At 48.3% G+C, this 12,985-nt stretch overlaps 1 protein-coding gene across 4 annotated transcripts in view; it reads right to left on the bottom strand.

The window, feature by feature from the left end:
* Nucleotides 1–12,596, bottom strand: part of CYRIA (CYFIP related Rac1 interactor A) — a 98,910-nt gene extending 86,314 nt beyond the window's left edge. For 2 of the 4 annotated variants that reach the window (XM_033125028.1, XM_033125026.1), the window contains exon 1: nucleotides 12,502–12,565. The gene's annotated coding sequence lies outside the window, so the exon portion shown is untranslated. Of the gene's footprint in view, nucleotides 1–12,501 lie in introns of all 4 variants that reach the window. The other 2 variants (XM_033125027.1, XM_033125029.1) reach the window with 2 other exon arrangements.
* Between the last annotated feature and the right edge of the window lie 389 nt (nucleotides 12,597–12,985).

Below are 12,985 nucleotides of genomic sequence, written 5' to 3'. Positions count from 1 at the left end.
CGATGGTATTTTCTGACGTTGAAGTAGAAAGTAGAAAGAAGCTTTTTATTTTCCTAAAAAAATAAAATTGTGTCCTGGAAGCAGTGTGAACTGGGTGGTGTGTGGGTAATTACACTGGGACTTCGTGAGCCAGGCTGACGTGAACCAAAATCCTGGGGCCCCATTTTCAATCCTCTGCCTCAAGGCAAATTTAAAAACTTTCTTAGATTCAACGTCTTTATCCTCAAAAGAGAAATAAATGTACCTGCCTTGCAAGTTTGTCTGTATGGTGAGAAATGCATACCAAAAAAAAAAAAAAAAGACTAGCAAACTAGAATTAATAGGTGCTCGAGGCAGGCTGAAGAGCATAATCCATTGTTATTAATATAATTAAAAATGTGGGTGTACTTTGAAAAATGAGGGTTCGTGTCCATACTGGGTAACCTGTAAGTCACTGGGTAGAAAAAATAACTCATGTGCACACACCACGAAATAGGAAGCACAGTGCTGCTATTTTCGTTTAGATGAGCTACTCAAATTATTTCCTGAATTTGAGTTTAAACAAATAAATTTACCCAACCCACAACCCCACTAGCACTCACTGCAGGACTAGAGTAAAAGGAGGGGTGCGGCGTTGATACCCAGGTGGTTCAATGGGGGACGAAGGGGATTTTCACACAGAACTTCATCCATGCGACACCATCGCTCCTTCTCTCCCGGAGAGCCTCGGGCCTGGAGTCTGGGGCCAGCCTTCCCTCGTCAACCCAGGAATGGCTTTAGACCTCATCTAGTCAAACCCACTCTTTAGAGATGGAGGAGCTGAGGCTCAGAGAGGGAAAGAGGCTGACAGAAGGTCAGATGAGTCAGTGCAGACCTCAATTCCCAGGGAACTCCCTGGACAGTGCTCTCTCCACCACCCACAAAGTTTTCCTGACGCTCGGAAGGTTAGGATGCAAAACTGTGCAAAGCTCCCTAGCCCCCTCCCCCCTCTTCTGTTCCTCCTCCCCCTCAGCTCCAGTCTCCCAGCGCTTTGGCCTGAAGGAGGAGATGACAGCACGCCAGGCACCACGTGCCATGCGGCCAAGGCAGCTGCAGTCCACTTTCTCTTCAGTGTTACTCTCCTCTTTCCATTTGTCTCTCTCATAATTTTTCCTACCTTCCCCCAACTGGCTATTAAATAAAACTGGATTTATTCCTGGTCCTTCACTTGTCATAAACCTGTATGTGGTTTTACTTTCATTTATTCCTAAAGCAGTATGCTCAAATGATTTGAGTCTTTACAACTACATAGAATAAGATTTGACAGGGTTCTGTGTTTCAGAAGCAGAAGGATTAAATATTTTTCCCCTAAGAAAACGTTATGCAGTTACTGCCTGCCAGTTAACTTCAGAATTACCTTTCTTGGGGGTCACTGGTCCGTGGGTGACAAGAGGTCCCTCAGCCCCGTGACAGCACCCCAGTGCTCCGCTCCATTCCTGAACACAAAGGCCAGGGTGTGGGCTGAGGCTCAGCCTTGTCTAGAGGGCGCCTGGCAGCACCTGGCAGGATGCGAAAGGACCCCCAAAACAGGTGTGCACATGCTGTCTCTCTCACACACACACCTACACACATTCACATATTCACACATCGCGCATACACCCTCACTCACACACCTTGCACACACTACACATTCACATACCACACACCCATGTACTGGCACATAATCATGTTCACAAATATCCACTCACAGCGCTCACACACACACACACACACACACACACACACACACACACAGTCCAGGCCTCGCTCATCTGCAAGCACCAGCCGTCCTCAGAGAAACCTCATCTCAGTGTGTCCTGGTGTCAACCAATGTACAACTCCCGAGTGGCTCCAACAGCCTGTGCAATGTGATCCTAAAATTCAAGGTCTCTTCTCCCTTGTGGAAACCCCCATCTGTGGTCAGGCCCCTGGTTCCCATCATGAGTTACTGCCCAGTGAGAACCTCCTGAACGAGCAGGGTAGGGGCTCAGGGAGGCAGACACCGGCTTTCTAAACCTCCTTAGATTCTGGAGGAAATGTTACACTTTCCACCTGGCAAAAGTCAGAATTATACACTGAACCTAAACTCAAACGACAAAGACATAAAGAAAGAGAGAATGAGACAGAGATAGCAGGAGGTCAGTCACCACTCCCCTCTACCGAAAGGTTCTACATTTCAATATCTAATCCACAAAGACACAGGCCATATATAGCAAGGACCTGTTCCATTTCCTTGAGCAAAACTTGCACTGGTCCTACGCTCTCCAACAGGGAACTTTCACTCTCCTTCCTGACACCCCCTCCACAATGCCTGTGGCCTCAGCTGTGGCCCTGACAATGCAGAACAGCAGCTGGCGATGGCCTCACTGGCTGGGAAACCAGTCACCTGTAAGTCTTTATGACATGTTCAGTGAGCCCTTGCTGGACATCAGTAGAGGAGCTGGGGCCAACATGAATCGAATACAAACCAGCTTAAGGCATCAGAGGATCAGTGTTGTGAGAGAAGTCAAGGGGTGGCCAGGAGGAAACCAAGGCAGGGCAGAGCAGACATGTTCCTCCTGCCTGCCTACAGGCTGGGTGGAAGCTACGAGAATGCAACCAGGCAGGCTTCTCAGCATGTTTCACTTTCTCACGGGCCCCAGCCTCTACTCCAAGATTCTCAGAGACAGGGAGAAAACGAAATCATTCATTTACTTAGAAATGAGTTCCTAGGGCCCAGAGAAGGGAAGCAACATGCCCAGTCTCACTCAGCAAGTCAAGTACAGACTCAAGTTAAGAACCAAGACCTTCTCACGCTCCACACAGGGCGTTTCACTTCCCCATGCTCACGCTTCAGGCCTGGTTCCTCTTCACAAGGCTAAAATGATGAGTAGGGTTTGAAAACTCCCCTCTACCTCCTCCCCAAAGGCCAATGATGAAACTTGGTTATAAACCACAGTAGATCAAAAATTTCCAGCTTATTTTTAGTTCTAAGGAATTTTTTAAAAAAATTACTTTGTCCCAATGAAACTTTGGAACCTGTGATTTCAAGTTTTTGTTATTGTTGTTGCTTTGTGCCAAGCATGGACATTTAATTCATTTGCTGTTATGTAAATTGATGAACTATAAAACCAAACGATCATTAAGGCTTTTGATGAGCTCAAGACGAAGTATGTCACCACACCGTTAACATTCATCTTATTGTACCTCTCCATTAGAGCTCTTGGGTGACCAGATGCATTGTCAACGAGAACGTTTTAGTGGCCTGGATAGAAGATCAAACCAGTCACAACGTTCCCTTAAGCCAAAGCCTAATCCAGAGCAAGGTCCTAACTCTCTCAACTTCTTTCAAGGCTGAGAGAGGCAAGAAAGCTGCAGAAACAAAGTCTGAAGCTAGTCGAAGTTGGTTCGCGAGGTTTAAGGAAAGAAGCCGTCTCCATCACACTCTCCAAGTGCCAAGTGAAGTAGCAAATGCTGATGTGGAAGCTGCAGCAAGTTATCCAGAAGATCCAGGTAAGGTCATTAATGAAAGTGGCTATGCTAAAAACCGATTTTCAATGTATGCAAAACAGTCTTGTATTGGAAGAAGATTGCCTGCAAACACGACATCAATTCCGCAGCCCATGGATGAAGGAGTAATTTCAACTTTCAAGTCTTATTATTTAAGAAATTCATTTCATAAGGCTATTGCTGTCAAAGACAGTAATTCCTTTGATGGATCTAGGGCAAGTAAATCCAAAAAATTCTGTAAAGAATTCACTATCCTAGATGCCATTAAGAGTATTGGTCAAAATATTCATGGGATAAATATTTTCCATTAACAAGAGTTTGGAAGAAGTTGATTCCAACCCTCAGGAATGACTTTGAGGGGTTCACAACTTCATTAGAGGAAGTAACTGCAGATGTGGTGGCAACAGCAAGAGAACTAGAAATGGAGCCTGAAGATATTGACTGAATTACTGCAATTTCATGATAAAACTTAATGGATCCGGATAAGGATTTGCTTCTCATGGATAAGCAAAGAGAGTGGTTTCTTGAGATGGAAACTACTCTGGTGAAGATGCTGTGAAGACTGCTGAAATGACAGCAAAGGATTTAGCACAATACATAGACTTAGTTGATAAAGTAGCAGCCAGGTTTGAGAAGGCTGACTCCAATCTTGAAACAAGTTCTACTGTGGATAAAATGCTATCAAACCGCATTGCATCCTACAGAGAAATTGTTCGTGAAAGGAAGACTCGATAGATACAGCAAACTTCCTTGTTGTCTTATTTTAAGAAATTGTCACAGTCACCTCAACCACCACCCATCAACACTGAGGCAAGTCCCTCCACCAGCAAAAAATTACTATGTGCTAAAGGCCTAGATGATGGTTACCATTCTTTTTAAGAAATAAAGTATTTTTTTAATTGAAGTATGTACATCATTTTTCAGACATAATGCCCCAAGGAACCAAAAAAGTTTGTGTGACTTGTTTTATTGCTATATTCACTTGATTAAGGTGGTCTGGAACTGAACCTGCAATATCTCCGAGGTTTGCCTATAAATAGTGTCCTGTACAATCAGGCCAGCTTTTGCCTCCAAATGAGCTACAAAGAAAAAGACCAACTTTTCAGGGCATTTTGGATTTTGGACTTGTAAATAAGGGAATGTCCCCATTTATTAATTCTGAAGGTACTCAAGGGCCTAGGTTTGAAACCTCACCACTACAGAAAACACACACACACACACACACAGCCCCCACAGTTATACCATAAGAAAAAGATTTAGGGTGGGGAGATCAATCACACAGTAAGTGTAATGCTGGGTGCTAACCGGAATCATTATCCTTGTTACACTCCAGTAAACATCACGGCCAAGTTCATTTCAAGTATGAAATGAAGGCTCATAAGCTAGAAATAAAAGTCCAGAGGAGTAGATGCGGGGAGCTTTGCCAGGGGCAACCCAGGAATGTATCTGTCAGAGAACGAAGTTCCCTGTTGTTTTCCACCCTAAACAACAAATAAAGAGGCGCCTAAAGGAACTGGCAGACACTTTTCAACCACATTTTCTTCAAAGACCTGGTAAAGAAAGGCTGACATACCGTTTATTTACTGTTTGCAGTATTCCTCCAAAGCCACAACTCTCATTAACTTCAGGTCGTAAATGAGAAAAGGTAGCAAGCCTCAAGAATTTGCCCAAGGGCAAGCCGGGAGTCAAACCTACATCTGTTTGTTTCCAGGGGCGTGGGGCTGCTGACCCTGTCGCCTTCGGAACTTATGTGAGACCGTGTATCTCACAGAACCTCTAGGTGCATTTCACCTCTGTGGATTTGAAAGAGCTGTAGTCTACTTGAAGCCTTTGCAATGCTGAATTCTTGTCCAGGGGTTTGGGTTTCTCCCAGTCAGTCTGTCTATCTTATCTATCTATCTATCTATCTATCTATCTATCTATCTATCTATCTATCTATCTGTCAATCAATCATCTACCTATCATCTGCCTATCTTTCTCTTGACCTCAGTTCCTATAAAATAGAGGAATTAGACTAAAAGTGTCCTTTCAGCTTTAATGACAAGTCTGTCATTCTGTAAGCAGAGACCAGAGTTCCCTTACGCTCCCTTGACCTCCAGCTGCCTCAGACAGGGGTCTGAAAAATAGGTTCCACACGACCTGCCTTGATGGGGCGGGCTCCCCGCTCAGCAACGCCATATGCTGCGCACGCCAGAGGCTCAGCTCATTACTACCGGATGGGATTCTCTGATGAAATGAACTGAGCAGAGGACGCCCTCGAAGGACATCAATCCAACACAGAGGCACGGGTCACAGGGAGGCAATTAAAACACGGCTCTATTTTGTTTTATTTTTTTTTTTCAATTCTAAGTTGTGGAGGCACATCTAGCTCTTTGAGATTTGGATTTTACATAAGATACGGGCTTAGTAATTCCACACTCCTCACATATGTACAGCCCTCGTTTACCGGGTGGGTGGGAGAGAAAGGCCAGGCTCGGAAAACACGCAGACATGGTTTCAGATACCAGCTAAGCAATTTTCCTAATAGGGTGGCATTATGCAAGTTCCTCAACTCTTCTGGACTTCAGTTTCCTCTTCCATAGAATAGGGATATCTATTTCAACAGCTCTTCAGAAGATTGTTTCAAGTGGACATTCTGTGCTTGATATTCCTGCTGATAATACCCTGTGTCACTCAGAAGGTGCTGCAGCCTGCATTTTACCAAGGGGAACGACACAAGACGCAGAGAGATGGCTACCTTAGCAGAGCTCAGGCTGCTTGGCAGTGTGGCTGTAAGACCCACAGTCCTCTCTGCCTGTCTGCCCTCCCCCAACCACAGCACGCTGCCTCTCTGTGCTGGACGCCGGGGACCAGGGCTGACATTGCTACTGGAAGGACCTGCGTTTGTTTGCCGATGGGAATGAGAGCACTTGACGGTGTGTTGAGGCCGTTGTGTGCTTATCATTGTTCCTCATGATCCTCAAATAATTGTGCATTTTCATTTATTCTAAAACCTGGAAATCATCAAACCAAGTGATTTTTTTTTTAAAAGGACATTCACTTTAAACAAGAGCACATTCCAGTACCCAAGGCATCTGTGAGGTCCAGCCCTCCCTATCCAAGCCCGTGGAGGCCCTGGAACATAGGAGTAAGCTGCTGACTTACCGCCTAGCCTCTGCTGAGCAAGGTCCTCCCTTTTATCTCCCCTTTTGTCAGGGGCCTTGACTTTCAATCATTTATCAGATGCTCAATCAGAATGTGGTTCCCTTTCTGGGAGGGAAAGCAAGGTTCCTCTGCTCTTTGAGAGGATCTTTTGAAAACACACTTGGCTCTCCCCATCCCCAGCTCTGTCTCAGCAACCCTGCTGCCCAAAGCTGCCAGCTTTTGCTTCTTCACCTTCCACTCGGGAAAAGAGCCCAAGGGCTTATTAGAATCATGGGCTAGAGGAGGAAGGGCCCTTGTCAGTTATCATATCCAACCTTCCCATTTGACCGACAGCGAAAAGGAAGTACAGAGATCTGCTCCGCTCCCCCCCAGGCAGTGAGGAGCACAGCTGAGAGCGGCCTCCGTCGTTAGCCATGTGCTTTTCTGTCCCACGCTTCCTCTCCCTAGAAGATGTCAGCTGTGATTCTGGCGCTCCACAGAGAACACCCTCGTGGAAGCAAATGGGCTGGGCTGCATGGAGTGGAAACAATGACAGATCCGCTTCCCCCCGCACACCGCACACTTAGGACACTGGCCAAGCTCCACCTAGATACCTGTTCCGGCCTCTGCTGCCCCATGGAGTGAAAGCTAGCTGTGGGCGGACACAGTCCCTTAATGATCACTGTGTCCCACCCCGGGCAGCACAGGGTAAGAACGCACCCTGCACATATTTGGTGAATGAATGAATGAATGAACGATCTCATTTTTATGCTTGGTCCATCCGAAAACTGCAGTTACTCTTTGGGGACACGGCATTCCCCGGTTTCATTTCAAAGATCTAATTATCCATGTCATACGGGATTTTTATTAGAAAGAGACGTCATTAAATAAGCAGACACCAGACACCGGCCTGAGATAATTGCAAATAGAAACGCATCTGTCTGCAGTGCTGAGGCAGACCTGGTAAGCGCTGCTGGCAAACATGGCGCCTGAGTCCAACACTTGGATGTGTTGGGACAATGAGGTACTGAACCGAGGCAAATCACTCTTCTAAATTACCCTGAGAAAGGTTAGGGAGCAATTCTATAACTGCTTTTCAATACCCCCATCTTCCTAGATGTGAGTCATACTGCCTGAATCCAAATCACCCTTGCATTTGGGGAGCCATCCACCCCCATTTTCTGGCCTTGTTGCTTCCACCTCAAATCTCTGGGACGTACCCGCCATGCTTTCCATTCATAGGTTCAGTTGTAAAATCTGTTCAGTTTATTTCAGTGACAAACCAGCAATCCATTCTTGTGCAAAGGAATCTACTTCTAGCGTCATCAAACATTTTCTTGTAACTCAGACATGTCAAACTCCTTTTTTATTCATCACGTCTAGCAAAGAAGCCTCAGCCAACTGCAGAAAGGCTCGTTAATGCTGTGCTGAGAGCAAAACCCTAATAAAGTCTCTAAATATTTACTATGAGTCTGAGTTACAACACTGACCAGTTCCACCCCATTAAAATCTGCTCGCATTCCTCAAACCCAAGTATTTTAGGTCACTGACATGCCAGCCAAGGAAATGACAAGACTGGGTACTATGGCACAAAGAGCCAGCAGGACCTAGTTTTACATTCTGGCCCTGCCACTTACTAACTGCTGGACTCTGTGCAAGTGACCTCACCTTTTCTGGTTTCCTAAACTGTAAAGAGGGGAAGATAATACTACCGCTAAAGGTGTATCGATGGTTTGAGAAAACGTAAATACACATATATGGTAATTTTTTTTAAAAATGAAAGGGAGCTAACCATGCTCAGAATAAAAAATAATATATATGAAACATTAATTTTAAAGTGTTCTCTATGGAGGAGCCAAGAATACACACTGGGGCAAGGACAGTCTCTTCAATGAATGGTGCTGGGTAAACGGGACAGCCACACGCAAAAGAATGACACTGGACCACCTTCTTACACCGCACACAAAAATGAACTCAAATTGCATTAAAGACTTAAACGTAAGACCTGAGACCATGGCACTCCCAGGAGAAAACACAGGCAGTAGGCTACTTGATATAGGTCTTGGCAATGAATTTTTTGGGTTTGACATCAAAAGCAAAGGCAAACAAAGGCACAGATAAACACGGGGGACTCCATCCAGTTAAAGCGTTCTCACAGAGAGTTAACATGGTTTTGGAACTCAGAGCGTGGCTTGCCATTTCCAATGTTTTCCTCTTTGAGAAAACCAGAGCGCTGGTGATTTGCACAGCGTCTTGCTGTGGCAGAACACAGCTTATCTTGTGCGAGATAACTGAAAGGCTCACCAGCGGTGTGAGGAACCTGAGCATAGGCAATTTTTAACTTTCCCAGATAATAAATGGATCCCGAAGGCCGGAATGAGTCCAAGGAGCTCCTCACCACAGCAATAAGAGGACCCAGAGGCCTAGTAACTGAGAACTTTTTCTAATCGATATAACTAAATAACAGCAAGTCAACTGCGAGGTGGGCACCATGCCAAACCCTCTAAACACGTAAGATCATTTACATCATAGAAGGCAAGTATCACTATTGCCATTTTACAGATACAAGAATTGAGGCTCAGAGAGGTTCCTATTTCAGAGTCCCTCAGCTAGGATATAATAGCAGTAGAGTTTGAACTCAGGTCTGACTCCCAAATACACATTCTTTCCATTTGCCACGGAGCCTTGTCAGGTAATGCGTGCAGCCCCTGAGAAAGGATTTGGACCAAGATGAAATAGGAACCAGAAGCTACTATGAGGCGATGAGTCAAAATTCAGCAAGGAAGGCAGGCCTGGCTCCTTGCCACCTGCCTCTCTCCTGGGCCCGTTCACCAGATCTAAGGGAGGGACTATGAAACAGTCAGCCCATCGCTGTAAGGGTTGGACCAGGGCTTGCCAAGTGGGCGGGGGCAGGACTGCTGTATTTCAGCCACAATATACACACTGCCAGGTTCAACCTTAATGGGCGACGGGGTCAAGTCACCATCCCTGGGCCCCACGCCACCCTGCCTTTCCCTTATCACACCACCTCTCTGACTATATTACAAGGAGCGCTATCTATGCCTGTCTTTACCACCAGATGACATTCTTTGAAAACAGGAATAATGTTTTTTTATTTTTTGTGTTTGTTTTTTAAATCTCCAGTTCCCTAAGCTGTATTTGGTGCAAAGTAGATGCTCAATTAATCTAAGGTACATAAATAAAGAAACAAATTCAACATCAAGGCTGGACAAGGTGACTAGAGAATACCTCTAACCCTGAGATTTTATGGCTTTATTATTTCTGATCAGTTCTCAATCTCTGGGCAGTGGTTTGGGGTCTTTTTAGGAGAGAGAGAGAGAGAGAGAGAGACCTTCTGATAAAATGAGGACACTGTGTACTCCCTATAAACTACTGCATTCCATCCTATAAGAACAAGCAAATGTGGCCATTAGGACAGATGCTGTCAACCCCATTTTAAAGACTGAAACTGAGGCCCAGATGAAGGAACTGACTTCCTCAGGGCCAACATCTGACCTGGTCTTTTCATGGCACCATAATGCTTTTTCAGCTTATTATTAACAAGGCTAAGGCATGGGCAAGTGAAGGAAGAAAGGGGAGGGAGTGGGAAAGAAGAGAGTGTGCAATGAAAGGAATCATAAGGGAAGGGAGGGGGAAGCTTCTCTGGAGAATTTCACTGACAGCTGACAGTCAGTGACCCTATGGCCCTGGCCAGCTTTGGACCAGGACTGGCTTAGGAGGGATCGCTGGGCTCTCAGTGTCCCTGACTCACCCGGTTGCATTTAGGCCCTAAGAGTATAAAGCAAACTGAATGCTTCTTAGTGTTGAGTAAAAACAGGAAGTCACAAGTGGCTTCACTCCCCTCTCAACTTGGGTCCCAACACTTGGGGTCAAGGGTGCACAAAGGATCTGACAGGCAGTTCCCTGGCAGCTCGCCTCCGTGGGACTCCAGCGGCACACCCTAGGAGCAGGAAACTGGGGCACACCTTCCCGTGAGCCTCCCAGAACATGGGTTTAGGGGCTCTGCTTTCCCTCTGGGTTCAGGGCCAGAAAGCCCACCCACAGGGCGGAGAGTCAGGAAGATGCCAGCTCCATCACCGTTCCTTCATTCAACAAAAACTGGGCACTGACTATGTGCTAAAAGTCAGTGTGACCTCAAGGAAACAGCTCCCTCTGAGCTTAGTCTCATCATCAGCAAAGTGGGGACAGCCCCTACCCCGCAGCGTCCACAGTCATGAAGATGAAAGGAAATAACATCAGTGAGCTCCCGCACCACACTGGAAATCTATTATTAGCACCGAGGCAGGATGCTACCCACTGTGTGCCTGAGACTGTGATGCTCCCTTCCCAGAGCTGGGGACAGGAGCGAGTGTGGGCTGGTGGGTCCCCACCTCTTTCCCCTAGTCTACCCTCACAGGAGCCCAGGGCCAGGAAGAGGTGAAGTTCTGCCAGCCCCCAGGCTGGGCCCAGTGCCCATGTTTATGACTGTTTATTTCAGAGCAAGTAGAAAGGAGAAATTAAAGCCATAAAAGACAGGACAACAGACCAATAAAAACCAGCTCCCAGAAGAGTCAGAAGGAGGAAGAGAGGCAAAACTGTCACCATAGCAACACAAGACAGTCAGAAGCATGCAGGAAAAACAGCCCTGCTCTGCCTCCTCTCTTCACAGCAAAGCAAGCCCTCGGACCCCATTCGGAGCTCAGTGAAAGCCAACGACCCACCCTAAGGCCCTGGCCCCCGGGCCCCGATGCCCAGCCTGACTGACCTCCTTAGCAGCCACCCTCCTTATCGCGGCCCAGCACAGGTCCCAGCCCTTCAGGGACCCAGCCCAGCTTTCTGTGTCCTGGAGACTCAATGCTGTGCAGATGGCCCAGGCTCAACCAGAGTGACGGTGACTAGTGAAAGAGGGGAAAAGTTTCAAACAGGGAAAAGAAGGAGGGCCACAGAGCTCTGGGGGAGACCAAGGCCCTGAACACCAGCCTCCTTACTCTGCCTTGGGTTCCCCAGGGAGCAGGTGGGGAAACAAGGTACGGGAGAGGAGACAGGGCACAAAACAGTGGTCCCCCTGGGCTATACTCTGCTCTCCCAACACAATAGCTTGGGAAATTCTGGGGGTCTGGGGTGGGGTGGGCAAATACTGTGGAGGTCTCAAATGATGACCTGTCTCTGAGGATCAGGGCTGTTTGGAGGATTACCCAGGGACCAGCTGGCCCCTTTGACACAGGCTTCTGGGTCCTTCAGCTGGCACGCAAGACAGGTGTTTCCACCAAACAGCATGGTTGGCCCAGGACCAGCTTTTTGGGAAGTGGGTCAAATTGTTCCCAAAGCTCAGGATCCATAGTCAGTCTCTTTCTAGATGGGGAGGGGGAGGGTACAGGGGATGGCACTGAGGCCTGGGTCCTAGGCACAGCAGCGAGCTGCCTGGCAAAGAATCTATGAGGCAGGTGGCAGCAGAAGGAAGAGTCCAGGTGTAGGAACTGGGGAGGGCTCAGCCCTGCCTCTGGGGCTATAGGAAGCCTTGGGGAACCCCGGCCTCTGCTGGTGGGAATGGGGAAGCAGAGGGCTGGGGTCTCCAGGAAGAATAGCTTTGGAGCTGAAGATACCTGGGGGTGGGGGCGGAGGGTGAGTAGTTGAAGGGCGAGGTGAGTGATCTAGAACACAGTCAAGAGGCTGTCCTGGGGGAGAAGAGGCAATGGGGCACAGAGGCGGCCCTCTGCACGGCGATCGCAGAAGGGCTAAAGGACTGGGTCCTCGGCTCTCCCTCCCTTCCTCTCCCCAGGCTGCAGGGGCGTCGGGAGCTGGGAAAGGATGGCGGGGTTCACCCGGCGCCTCCCGAGCCCGCTTCCCTGCAGACCCCGAGCCGCGTCCCCGCCGCGTCCGCGCTGTGCTCACCGGAGCCGCCGCCGCCCTGCTCGGTCGCCCGTCCGCTGCTGCCCCAGCCGCCGCCGCCGTGGACGCCTCTCCCGCGGCCGCCGCAGCCAGCGAGACGGCCCCGGAGCCCCGCCCCGCCCCGCCCCGCCCCGGCCCGCCCCCAGCCCGGCCCGCGGAGGCCGCCCCGCCCCGGCCCCCGGGGATCCCCACCCCCGCTGTCACCGGGCCTGGTCCCCTTCTGCGCCCAGGAGCGGATGCTGACCATGTCCACACGCGGTAATCCCTGCCCTTCTCTTGGCCTTGGCCGCTGGGCTTCGCTCGCCCAGAGGAAGCCCGGATCTACTCTCGCTGTTTCTGCACATCAAATTCCTCCATACCCACTATTAACCTCCGAAAAAAGGGAAAAAGAAAAAAACCAAAACCAAAACCAAACAGAACGGTTGAAAAGCCCTACAATACGTCCTAGACTCATACCCACTCTCTAAGTAGCGCCCGTGAGCCCAAC

This window comes from Rhinolophus ferrumequinum, chromosome 13, assembly GCF_004115265.2.
Source record: "Rhinolophus ferrumequinum isolate MPI-CBG mRhiFer1 chromosome 13, mRhiFer1_v1.p, whole genome shotgun sequence".
Classification (NCBI taxonomy): Eukaryota; Metazoa; Chordata; class Mammalia; order Chiroptera; family Rhinolophidae; genus Rhinolophus; species Rhinolophus ferrumequinum.
This window is presented reverse-complemented; position numbering and strand designations above follow the sequence as displayed.